This window comes from Ambystoma mexicanum, chromosome 13 (genome assembly GCF_040938575.1).
Source record: "Ambystoma mexicanum isolate Mex_15411 chromosome 13, UKY_AmexF1_1, whole genome shotgun sequence".
NCBI lineage: Eukaryota > Metazoa > Chordata > Amphibia > Caudata > Ambystomatidae > Ambystoma > Ambystoma mexicanum.
Window position 1 is genome coordinate 30,294,203 of NC_090938.1, and position 12,268 is coordinate 30,306,470.

Sequence of the window (12,268 nt, forward strand, 5' to 3'; positions counted from 1 at the left end):
TATGAGGGTCAAGCAAAACCCCTCGTACACTTGAAAGTCTTCGACACATTGGAGAAAACTGGTTGAACTGGGAAACTGGCAAATGTGAACCTGACAGGAGGATGCCTGCGAGTTGAGGGCATGCCTTGAACTACCTCTAAACATGTATAGTACTGACTATAGCAGACAAAACATCAGTGGATTGGCTCCTTCAACACTGTATTTTAGGTTGTCCCCCAACCCCACTGATTGGCTGGCATTCTAGCCCAACCTTGGACTTTTAGCTCCTTAGCAGCACATACATGAAACGAAACCTAGGTGTTTGAATCCCGTCAGACTACTCCCCCTTTCCCAATTAGTCTATCATCGTTCATCGGCAGGCCACAAGCCAAAGTCTTCCATTTGTAGTTGACCTTGTAGCCTGTTCACTGTCCTGGAACATTCAAGGGAGTGTGATCACACCGCTATTTTAGCTTGGGGCTCTAATGAATAGTCTTTGTTTTCGACTTCTGTGTCAATTTCAGCCTTCATTTACTGCTATTTGATTTAATTACACAGGGTGCTGTTACTCCTCTTGACCTCTAGAGACTTGCTCACTCGATCTCATATGAACTTTATACACTTTTAATTGACCAGCAGTTTGGCTCTCACACATGTTTTCATCTTTCATCGATAAAGAATGTCCCACATTCAGCGCTTATCCATGTACTCCCTTCATTCTTTGCACATATCCCCCAAAATAGCATCTTCTCTCTGGGCCAACCCTGACTCATTGTCTTGTCTGCTCAGAGGGCTGTTTTTCCACATCTCCCGAGTCTTGCAACCTCGCCCTGTTTCTGAGGTAGCCTGGTGAAATTCAACGTGAGCTGTTGTCCATTTTCCTAATATGGGCGTCCTTGCCATGTTATATGTTCCTCTATGTCAAGCTTCTATATGTTGACTTTCTACCTTGCGTTACTGCGTATTTACAGTTATTGGTCAGTAAGGTACTTCATCTTCAGATCCATGATTACTTTAGCTTTCAGTTCATGCTACTCTCAGTGCTACAGTTACATTGTTACTTAATATTTTTATATCGTTTCAACATATCGGTTCATATAACTTCGGATCATGATGTTCACAAATGCATTCTGACATCTTGGCAGGCGACATCCTTCCATATAGCATTCTTCCATGCGATATCCTTCCACACTTTCAGTGCGAGGGTACATTCTCTATGGCTGTCTGAGTGTGTAAAGTCTCTCATACACTCGATGCGGTATAGGAACGATGCAGGGGTACCATCTATGACTTTTTGTTTATTGTTCCAATTTGACGGAGGGGGTGGGAACTGGCAAGACAATGTTTACCTGCTCCACTACACCCTTTTATAGGTGATCTCCTGTAGGGAGCAACCTGGACCCAGTCTCCTTTATACAGGTGATCCCCTTTAGGGAGCAACCTGGGTCCAGTTTCCCATATATAAGTGATAGATTCTCTGTACGGAGTAACCTGGCCCCAGTGTCCCTTAAATAAGTGATCTCCTCTAGGGAGCAACCTGGCCCCAGTGTCCTTTATACAGGAGATCCCCTTTAGGGAGCAACCTGGGTCCAGTTTCCCATATATAAGTGATAGATTCTCTGTACGGAGTAACCTGGCCCCAGTGTCCCTTAAATAAGTGATCTCCTCTAGGGAGCAACCTGGCCCCAGTGTCCTTTATACAGGAGATCCCCTTTAGGGAGCAACCTGGGTCCAGTTTCCCATATATAAGTGAGAGATTCTCTCTAAGGAGTAACCTGGCCCCAGTGTCCCTTAAATAAGTGATCTCCTGTAGGGAGCAACCCAGCACCAGGCTCCCATATATAGATGATTCCCCTTTAGTGAGCAACCTGGCCTCAGTGTCCCTTATATAAGTGATCCCTGTATGGAGCAACCTGGTCCCAGTGTCCCTTTTACAGATGATCCTCCATAGGGAGCAACCTAACCCGGTGTCTCTTATAGAGATGATCCCCCTTAGGGAGCATCTTGACCCCAGTGTTCCTTATATAGGTGTTCCCCTGTAGGGAGCAACCTGGTCCCAGTGTCCCTTATGTGATCCTCTGAAGGGAGCAACCTTGCCTCACGGTCCCTTATATTGGTGATGCCTTGTAGGGAGCAACCTGGCCCCAGTGTCCCTTATATAAGTGATCCCCTGTAGGGAGCAACCTGGCCCCAGTGTCCCTTATATAAGTGATCCCCTGTAGGGAGAAATCTGGCCTCAGTGTCCCATATATAAGTGATCCCCTGTAGGGAGAAATCTGGCCTCAGTGTCCCATATATAAGTGATCCCCTGTAGGGAGTAACCTGGGTTCAGTGTCCCTTATATAAGTGATCCCCTGTAGGGAGAAATCTGGCCTCAGTGTCCCATATATAAATGATCGCCTGTAGGGAGTAACCTGGCCTCAGTGTCCATTATATTCCCCCAGATTCGATTTTTGTTTAAAAAACAGGAATACAATGCATTACAGCACACCCACCTAGAATCCATTTTAAAAACATGAATACATTGCGGTGTACTCAGGGATGAGAGGGGTAAGGAGAAAACACAATGTGAGATGTATTTCCCAAATATAGAACACGGGTGCAGAGACGTAAAGAGCACGTCCAGGGAGAGGCAGAGTAGGAATGACAGAGTTACAGTTCAAGGAGATCGCTGGAGGAGGCAACCGGACGGTTCAGCCACCACTCGCGTTTGCGCAGAAAGGGAGGCCATGGTCCAAGATCAGGAGCAAGACGTGCACAGGAGGCTGCAGGATTGTGTGTTCGGTGGCAACAAGGTGGGGGCCCATCCAAGGCCTTTCAGGTACACACAGGTGGCCTTAAGGAAGTGCCTTTGGGTGTGGGCCAGCTTTCTCCCGCCGGTGGCGCCGATTGGATCCTTCTGTTGTGGGCTGGCCAATGAGAAGCAGGCAGGGAAAGGCTGTGGGAGCTCAGCTCACCACGAGAGTATGGCGGCCATGATGGGAGTGCACCGACAAGCCATAAGATAAACAGCCCAACTGGGCCAGCTGACAAATAAACTTTGATGGCAAACAGCAAAACGCCTGTAGATTACAGCAGGCAGCCTCCCAGGTGTTTGTTTCATTTCTTTTTCTTTTTTCACAGATTTCGATCATGGAGCCCTGCAGGCTTACCTTGCTGCCTGTGATGATTGTGGGGGGTCGGGGAGGGAGCTCTTCGTCAGTGAGTCCGGCCCAATGTGTTCCTTCTCGTCTCATTGTGGGGAATGGGAGGATCCTTATATAAGTGATCCCTAGCAGAGGGCAACCTGGCCACAGTGTCCCTTATACAGATGATACCCCATAGGGAGCATCTTGACCACAGTGTTCCTTATATAAGTGATCACCTGTAAGGAGCATCCTGGCGCCAGTGTACCTTGTATAAGTGATCCCCTGTAGGGAGCAACCTGGCCTCAGTGACCCTTATATAAGTCATCCCCTGTAGGGAGCAACCTGGCAGCAGTGTCCCTTATATAAGTGATACCCTGTAGGGAGCAACCTGGCCCCAGTGTCCCTTATATAGGTGATCCTGTGTAGGGAGCATCATGGCCCCAGTGTCCCTTATATAGGTGATTTTGTGTAGGGAGCAACCTGGCCCAGTGTCCCTTATATAGGTGATCCTGTGTAGGGAGCAACGTGGCCCCATTGTTCCTTATATAGGTGATCCTGTGTAGGGAGCAACGTGGCCCCAGTGTCCCTTATATAGGTGATCCTGTGTAGGGAGCAACCTGGCCCAGTGTCCCTTATATAAGTCATCCCCTGTAGGGAGCAACCTGGCCCCAGTTTCCCTTATATAGGTGATCCTGTGTAGGGAGCAACGTGTCCCCAGTGTCCCTTATATGGGTGATCCTGTGTAGGGAGCAACGTGGCCCCAGTGCCCCTTATATAGGTGATCCTGTGTAGGGAGCAACCTTGCCCAGTGTCCCTTATATAAGTTATCCCCTGTAGGGAGCAACCTGGCCCCAGTGTCCCTTATATGGGTGATCCTGTGTAGGGAGCAGCGTGGCCCCAGTGTCCCTTATATAGGTGATCCTGTGTAGGGAGCAAGGTGGCCCCAGTGTCCCTTATATAGGTGATCCTGTGTAGGGAGCAACCTGGCCCAGTGTCCCTTATATAGGTGATCCTGTGTAGGGAGCAACGTGGCCCCAGTGTCCCTTATATAGGTGATCCTGTGTAGGGAGCATCGTGGCCCATGTGTCAGAAGTTGCGCAGGGCACCCAGGTAGGTTTTGGGCGGCTGTGCTGATGTAAGGGGGCAGGTAAACACACCAAGCAGGAGGCTAAACACGAAGAGGAACCATGCACTGGACAAACAATGAGGAATCCCACTAGGGGTGTATACACAGGTTGGACTAGTGACTGCCCACAGATATAAGGGAAGCCCAATGCCTGTGTGTAAGTTACGTTTACAGGCACCACTCTCTGCAAGCCCATGGAAGGGGGAAGCAGGAGTGGCTTCTGTGTCTGGAACCATGGGCACAAACAAGGAGTGTACTTACCCGAGGCAAGACCGGTATGGGTCCAGCCGGAACCTACAGCGGATGCCCTCTGAGGGAACAAAGCGCAACACACTGTTACATTAATTCACTATAGACTACAAGTAAAACAAGACAAGGAAGGGGCAGGGATTTCCTGCTGGGAGCCCCAGCAGCCAAACTCTGAACAAAGGAATAACAGAAGCACCAGTGAGGACAAGAAAGGTAACATAAATGGCTAGGGAAAAATACGCAGTCAAGGTAAGCGAGGTTCAGCAAAAGCAAGTAGTAAAGGATCTAATTTCAATGGTACAGGACACTGGAACTGCAGACCGGTAACACTGAAACTGAAAGTCTGGACTGCAATAACAAGGGCAGGACTGAAAACAGATAACAAGGAAACTCGGGACTGGAAACCTGGAAGCTAAAGCCAGGTAACACAGACTGTGGGCATAGAACAAGCCACTGCAAGCATTGCAAGCAGGGAACACGATGATAGGTGGTAGAGTGCAAGCAGCTGCAGACAGGGAAAGGAAACTGCAGCAAGGCAGCAGGGCTGCAGTGCAGGAAGCTCAGAGGAGCAGGGCAGAGGGCAGAGGGGAGAGTAGCAGGGCTGCAAGGCAGGGAGCACAGGGCACTGGAACAGGAGCAGGATCTGACAGCAACAGGAAACAGCAGAATATCCAGGCAAAAGGGGTTGGGAGTGAACTCAGTGCAAGAAACCTGTGCTCCTGCAGGCAGCTGCTTAAATACCGCCCTGCCCTGTGCTGAAGCGGGCTAATTAGCAACAGCTGTAGCAGCACACCTCACGGTAATCTGCCTCCTCCCTTTCTGGTCCTGGGAAAGTGAAAGTAGCACTGATCTCGAGAGCTTCTGGGGATTGTGGTTCCAAGACTGATGCATAGGAATAACCAGGGAATGAGAACTGCCACAAGGAGCATTATGGGAATTGATGTCCATGTTTTCAGATATACAGATTTCTGAAAGGAAATGTTAAATAATGATTAGGGTCTTCTCTGAAGATGGTAAAAGCACCATGCGGGTCTGCAGACAGCGCTACTCGGAGGCAGACATCCAGAAGCCTGACAGAATCCCCCCTCGAAGATCCAGTGCTTGAAGGAAAAAAGGGAAAGTCATTATTTGTCATAATGTGCACAATGACAGAAATTACCAGACAGCGCTGCAAAAACCAGCACCCTCCGTGTGTAACTGAATGGCAGTTCTTCCGGCGGCACTAAGAGACATTCTTTATATACTCAGAAGCCATTTGGTACCCGATGACAGAGTTGGAGTGTTAAATAATGGTTTAGGGTCTTTTTTGAAGATGGTAGAAAACACCCCGCGGGTCTGCAGACAGCACCACCCAGAGTCAGAAATGCAGAAGCATGACCCCATGTGTCCTTTATATAAGACACCCCCTGTAGAGAGCAGCCTTGCCTCAGTGTCCCTTATATAGGTGATCCCAAGTAGGGAGCAACGTGGCCCCTGTGTCCCTTATATAAGACATCTCCTGTAGAGTGCAACCTGCCCTCAGTGTCCCTTATATAAGCCATCCCCTGTAAGGAGAAACCTGGCATCAGTGTCCCTTATTTAAGTGATCCCCTGTAGGGAGCAACATGGCCTCTTTGTCCATTTTAAAAGTGTTCCCTTGCAGGGAGCAACCTGGCCTCAGTGTCCCTTATATAGGTGATCCGGTGTAGGGAGCAACATGGCCCCTGTGTCCCTTATATAAGACATCTCCTGTAGAGTGCAACCTGACCTCAGTGCCCCTTATATAAGTCATCCCCAATAGGGTGCAGCCTGCCCTCAGTGTCCCTTATATAAGCCATCCCCTGTAAGGAGAAACCTGGCATCAGTGTCCCTTATTTAAGTGATCCCCTGTAGGGAGCAACATGGCCTCTTTGTCCATTTTAAAAGTGTTCCCTTGCAGGGAGCAACCTGGCCTCAGTGTCCCTTATATAGGTGATCCGGTGTAGGGAGCAACATGGCCCCTGTGTCCCTTATATAAGTCATCCCCTGTAGGGAGCAACCTGGTCTCAGTGCCCCTTATATAAGCCATCCACTGTAGGGGGCAACGTGGCCCCTGTGTCCCTTATATAAGACATCTCCTGTAGAGAGCATCCTGGCATCAGTGTCCCTTATATAAGTCATACCTTGCAGGGAACAACCTGGTCTCAGTGTCCCTTATATAAGACATCCCCTGTAGAGAGCAACCTGGCTTCAGTGTCTCTTATTTAAGTGATCCCCTGCAGGGAGCAACATAGCCTCTTTGTCCCTTTTAAAAGTGTTCCCTTGCAGGGAGCAACCTGGCCTCAGTGTCCCTTATATAGGTGATCCGGTGTAGGGAGCAACATGGCCCCTGTGTCCCTTATATAAGACATCTCCTGTAGAGTGTAACCTGACCTCAGTGCTCCTTATATAAGTCATCCCCTGTAGGGAGCAACCTGGTCTCAGTGCCCCTTATATAAGCCATCCACTGTAGGGGGCAACGTGGCCCCTGTGTCCCTTATATAAGACATCTCCTGTAGAGAGCAACCTGGCCTCAGTGTCCCTTATATAGGTGATCCGGTGTAGGGAGCAACATGGCCCCTGTGTCCCTTATATAAGACATCTCCTGTAGAGTGTAACCTGACCTCAGTGCTCCTTATATAAGTCATACCTTGCAGGGAACAACCTGGTCTCAGTGTCCCTTATATAAGACATCCCCTGTAGAGAGCAACCTGGCTTCAGTGTCTCTTATTTAAGTGATCTCCTGCAGGGAGCAACATAGCCTCTTTGTCCCTTTTAAAAGTGTTCCCTTGCAGGGAGAAACCCGGCCTCAGTGTCCTTTATATTTGTGATCCTATGTAGGTAGAAACCTGGCCTCCGTTCCCGTACTTTACTGGTGCCTGAAAACTCATACTAACAGAGATTCCATTATGTCCCATGATGCCCCATGATGTCCTGTGTTAGGTGTGAGTCATCCATTGAGTCCTCTTTCTATTGTCTTTGGATTATGATAGTTGCTGTCTGACTAAAAGGGACATGTCACCCCTCCGCTGGTCACTCTCCTTCAAAAACGAGTTGAAATAAGCGATCAGACAACTACAGCGACCAGTCCACCGGAGGCATGGACGTCCACCCCTGTCCTTGGCCCGGAATGGACACAGGCCATGGAGTCAGCGGGCCAAGGCACTAAGAGAGTGAGGCAGGTGGCGGGCCACCACCTCGCTCCTGCAGTCTCTTTCTTTCCATCTCCCAATCCGGTGGCAAAGGGAAAAGGTTGGTTGCAGGGGGTGGTGCACAACACCTGGCTGGCCCAACACAAGGTCCAAGGAATGGGTAAACAGGGACAGCCAAGTAGGCACCGACCAGATGTTAGGGGAGAATGTCAGAACCAAGGAGACAAAGAGTCACGAGGCATCCGAAAAAGATGCCGCAGGCAAGAAATTGGGAATAAAAGTGGGTGCATTGGCCAGGGCAGGCAGTGACAGACTGACACAAGGACCTGGTAGACTTGCTCCGAGATCTGTGCACTGCAACAACATTCACGACCAAACCTCATGGTGAGCTTGTGAAGATACCACTCACCACTGTGGAGGACTATAGGAGTGTGACGGATGCCTTCACCAAGCAGGGCCTGCAGTATTAAACCTTCCCACTGGAGCAAATAAGGACCCAGAGGATTGTGGTCTGTGGTCTCCCGGCAAACACCAGCATTGGAGACATCTCAGAGGATTTTGCAGAACACTTCCTCCCAGTGAAGAAGGTTGTACAGCTGACCTCACTGGCTGACAAGAGCAGGAAGTTTCCTCTATTGCCACCCTGGCATCAACCAGCGATGGAAGACCTGCTGACCTTACAAAGATAAAGATCAGACGGCTATGCAGCTGCGCAGTCACCACAGAAGCACCGAAGGGCAGACAAGGACCGATCATGTGCTTCACCTGCCAGTGCATCGGCCACACATCTGCCTTCTGCCACCAGAAGCCATGCTGTGTGCAATGTGGGCAGAACCACACATCGCAACACTGTCCCCGGGACCTAAACGAGGTGGCAACCTGCTCCAACTGCAAGGGACCTCACCCTGCCAGCTACCGTGGATGTTCGTCCCTGCCCACAGCCAAACAGGATAAGCAGCAGAGGAGGGCACCACGACCACTGCAGACACCATGGCACCCAGCTTCTACTGCACATCACTCGCAGAAGGAGACTGTCATGCAGAGGAGCAGGGAACCCACCAACCACACCAAGGCACCGCACATCGCCGGACTCGGAACAAACAACTGCCACGCAGAAGAACAATCCACCTTGCCAACCCCCAGACCAATGCCCAGCAAATACCCAGAGGACACCCACCACATCCGGGCTAAGCTATGCTGGAGTCCTAAAGACGGCATCCAACCCACCGTGAGCTGCCATCCCAGCGCAAGAAGAGGGAACAGCGAGCTCTATCAATTGGAAAACTATCATTGTGAAGATCACAGCTTTATTTGCAGGGCTCAACATCGACCCCACCATGGCAATGGTGGCAAGGCTCGTCCTGAGCCTATTCCCAGGCAAAGAAACAAACCAATATGGCACCTAAACCCAGCTATGCCATCATGCTGTGGAACGCCAACGGTATTCAGAAAAAGACAGATTAACTCCTTCACCTGATGGAAACGAGAAAGATGAGGGCACCCTTGCTGTCAGAGACCCACCTGCAAGGAAACCAGAAGCTGGGCCTGGTGAACCACAGAGTGCACCAGACCGTCCAGCAGGAGCTAAAGGAGGGGAGACAACAGTGATAGTGAAGACGGGGATGGACCACCATGAGATTGCACTCCCACCCCCCAGAAGCATAGAAGGCACTGGAGTGCAAGTCAAGAGTGCGACAGGACCACAGGACCACTCTGGCTGATTGCAACTTACTGCCCTCCGAAATCAAAGCTGGACCTTGGAGACCTGGATACTTTGCTGGATTCCAGTGTTCTGACAATCATCAGCGGAGACTTGAACGCCAAACATTGATGCTAAAACTCCAGGACTGGCAAAAAGAGGGGACCAACACTGCTGATGTACTCCAGGGAGAACGAATGTGTGGTAGCAGGTCCGACTGAGCCCATGAACTACCCAGGTGCAGCAAGTCCCAACCTAGATGTGCTGGAAATCGTGCTACTGAAGAACCTGCAACATTCTGTGGAGCTGGAAACACTGCAGAGCTGACCTCGGACCACAACCCAGTAGAAATCACTGTGGGCGATGAGATGGAACCCTACCAGCAGGCCGAGCGGTACAACTTAAGAAGAGCTGACTGGGGCCACTACAAGCAAGAGCTGAACAGCAAGGTCACACCCAACCCCCTGAGCACCAAGGAAGACATCGACAACGCTGTGGAAGACTTGAGGATAGCAGTCCAGCAGGCAGTCGAGAGCAGTGTTCCGACACAGAAGAAACTGATGTTCCATCTATGACCTACCGAGAGGCATTTAGCAGTCAATCGCTGACAAGAACAGGGCCCGACACCAGTGGCAGAAGTTCTACATGCCTGATCTCCTGCAGAAGTACAACACACTCACAAGACTCTTGCAGGGGCAAATTAGACAGCACCATGGAGAGAAGTGGGAGGCCACAACAGTCAAGCTGAAGGAGGCGGACAACTCAGTGTGGAGAATAACTTGTCGCCTGACTGGGAAGAAGGAGCCAAATCAATCCAGGGACATACCCACCTTGAATGCAGCAACAAGGACATGGCAGAGGTCATCGCTGAGACACTGGAGGCTTCGTTCACCCCAAACAAAGCATGCAGCCTCTCAGATGGAGTGGAGGAAGACGTTGACAAGCATCTCGCAGAAGACCAAACCGGGATGGGAGCAGAAGAGATCAAGGAGTGCACAAGCTCTGAGGTAGCAGGGCTTGCAGCGAAGCTGGCGAACAACAAGCCACCAGGGAGCGACAGAATAACCAAACTGGCAATAAAGAACTTCCCGCCATGGGGATTCCAAGATGGCCACCATGCACTAAGGTCAAGTTCAGGCGGAGCTCTGTCCCTAAACTGGCATGACATGGCAGTTTAACAGATAAAAGCAGCAATTTCTCCCTTCGTTTCATTAGAATATCGGAAATAAGGCGTCATTGGGCCCAGCCACGCCCAACATATATACGGAGGCATACACCATTCAACCCAACACGGGAGAGCCTGGTATCGGCTCGCCCGCACACGATCACTGCTGTAACGTGGGAAGGAAAGTCAATGGTGTGGGCATGCAGGGGCATGCTGACCCCCTGAAGAGTTTTCCCCTGGGACTAGTGCAGACATAAGGGACAGAGTGAGCACAATCGGCTCAGAATGAATGGTAGCTGCTAAGCTGTACCCAGATGGAAACACACTACACAAGTGATCAGGTTGATGTTAAATAAAGAAAGGGACACATATTTGTGCAAACGAGATCCTCAAGTGTGGCAGAGTGCTGAATGTTTGGAAGCTTCAAGACAACTGCCTGTGCCCTAACGCTATTTACAAGGTATAGCTGGGATCATGCATGGATGCACATTGACTAAAGGTTATCTTCCGGCATTATCTCTACCAAGACACTCTTTAAACCCACGCTGTGACTCTGTATCTGCTGGCCCTGCGGGATCTTATGAAAACGGATCCTGTGAATTAGGGGTGGAGTCAAGGCTTATTGTGTGAGTATGGGCCACTGGACTTTGGGCAATAATATCCCAGAAATTGAGGTTCTATCTCAAGTGGGCATACGGAAATCGCGTGCCTGCTGGCGCAGGCCCCGATTACTCAGACAACAAACCATCATGATATGAATATAGGCCCCACTGAGGCAATAAAGAACTATAGTCTGAAGGCAAGGCTGCATGGTCGCTTGTGGGAGTGATGTTGGCGCAGCATTAAGGGTGGCATTCTCAGGAAAGGACTAAGAGTTATACAGATATCTCGATATACCTACCCCAGGAATACTATAGAAGGATGGTGGGGTCTGCTATAGCATTGGATATTCTAACAAAAGGTGATATCCCCCTAAGGTCTGTAGCAACAATACGACGTGGGTGGTAATATAACGGAGGACTCGGCTGCAGCAGCATCTGCGTATTATTTGTTATAGCACTTAATGAACATTGGCAATAACCACAACACCTGCTGTCATAGCCCAGCCATATAGGTCCTCCTAAATGTAGTCTAATTAGGGAGGAGTCCGACATGCCAGGCACCCCATTCCGGGAACAAAAAAGAAGGCTGCTTTGGCTTGTGTCTCTACTACGCACGAAAATAAGGAAAGCCCACTGCAAGATATCTGGGCAAGAACCTTGAGGGCACAACGTCCAGCTACCCCTTCCCGATCTACGGTCACCTCAACAGACATGACAACTCCGAGAGAAGTGTTCACAAAGTGCTTCCAAGACTTCTAGAGTACATTCACTGCATCATTAAAAACGCAGTTCACAGTATTTATTACGGAGAAAAGCAAATTATCACAGATTTTAGGAAAGACCTGACAGATCTGGGCGAACGCACAGATGCCAATTAAAGAGCAATACAGGACTTGGTAAGTGACAATCGACAATCAGAGGAACTATTAGAACACTAAGCAAGATCAACTCATAACTTAGAGATACAATGTGAGGACTTAGAGGACAGGTCTCGTAGGGCGAATATCAGAATAAGGAACCTTCCCGAATCGGTCGCAGACCAAGACTTGAAAGAAGCAATCAGCTCTATCTTCAAAGAATTATTGGGGAACTTCGAGGAAGGAAAGATCTCACTTGATCGGGTTCACAGGGTCGGCTCAAAGAGATCAGACCATGGGTTGCACCCAAGGGA